The sequence below is a fragment of the Monopterus albus genome, unplaced genomic scaffold (assembly GCF_001952655.1).
Source record: "Monopterus albus unplaced genomic scaffold, M_albus_1.0 scaffold1.1, whole genome shotgun sequence".
Classification (NCBI taxonomy): Eukaryota; Metazoa; Chordata; class Actinopteri; order Synbranchiformes; family Synbranchidae; genus Monopterus; species Monopterus albus.
In genome coordinates this window covers 4,493,294-4,494,879 of record NW_018127881.1, presented here as the reverse complement: position 1 = coordinate 4,494,879, position 1,586 = coordinate 4,493,294, and positions in this window count along the sequence as shown.

Below are 1,586 nucleotides of genomic sequence, written 5' to 3'. Positions count from 1 at the left end.
CGTTTTCGGCTGCATATTTCACTACTTGCAGCTTGTAATCTGCAGAATATGATTTTCTTTTGGGGGCATTTGTGGTCAGTCTTTCTCAGTTGTCTTTATAAGTTGATGTTTACATTTTCAGTGGTACAGTAGTGATAGGCGCGTAGATACTGGCACACAAGCCGAGAGTGCCCTCTCGCGGCTGTCAGTGTGAAAATAACGAACACGTGAAATTTCAATCTACGGTAATATTTAAAAAAAACATACATAAGTCGCTCCGGAGTATACGTCGCAGGACCAGCCAAACCATGAAAAAAAGTGCGACTTATAGTCCGGAAAATACGGTAATTGAATCACTTTGCATGTTAATGGGGGCTTTTATCCCCAAGCATCATTTACTTTGTATATCTGGTAAAGATATTTTGGTTTGACTTATTTACACTTGCACATGCTCTTGCTCAGGTTTCCAGAGCGGCCCTATTTTTAATGACAGCCAACTGAATGGGACGATATGACACTCCTACAGTGCACACCACTTCTTAAACAAAGGCTCTACAGACAGCAGCTGGCAACAGTTAAGCTGTGTTTTAAAATAATACAACTCTCAATATGACACATCCTGGAATCGCAGTCTGTAATAAAAGACGAAGTACAAAAGCAATCGAGAGCTGCAGCCTTGAACCTTGATTCAGATGTTGGTAGGTCCATTTGTAGGTTTTATTTAAAGCCAAATAAATATTAGGTAATAAATAACTACGTCCATTCTAATGTGTCTTCTATGATTACATTCTTAGTTCTGCCATAAAGAGACAAGCTGAATATCAACCATCATTTAATAAGCATCATCATCGATTTACGCTCCTGCTTATCGATTTAATATCGGACATTTAGAAATTCCTGTCTGTTTATTACACCTTACAGGAATGTATTACTTCCACTCAATAAAATATCAAAATAAGATTTGGGATTTTCAACGCATTGAACGGTATTGTGATATAATCCCTGCACACAAACAAATGTGCATTTGGTGAAACTATCCACCAGACAACTCTGATGCTGAACTTTGCTCTTCTCTTCAGGTTTCATCTACTAACTGTGGCCTGAAGTAAGCAGGTGGATCATTAATCATGTACTTACTGTCTGATATGCTACACTTCATATGAATTAAGACAAATCTCCTTTTAAAAGAAATGTTTTGGATAAAAACAGACAGCATGGGTTTATTTTTATGAATAATCATTGAAGACCAATTGTATAATCAGGATATTAAACATTAAAAGCACTAAATTAATCTTTACAGCACAGTAACACGTAGCAAATTCACAATTGTGAACTCATCTAGACTTCAAGCCTGTAAGCAAAGTGAATTCACTACATGTCTCTACTATAAGAACACCAGGCTTTTGGAATCAAATTATTATTATTATTTTCTTACAGTACGTGTGTATAACCTGCTCTTTGACCCAACCTTTACAGTGTCCCTGTGCTCTGCTGCCCACAACCTCCAATGTCTTTGGAGTCACTACAAATACAAAAAAAGCCTAAACGGCCTTTGGCTGTCACTGGGTCTAGGCGCTAGAGGAGCATCAAGCACAGACTTGCACACT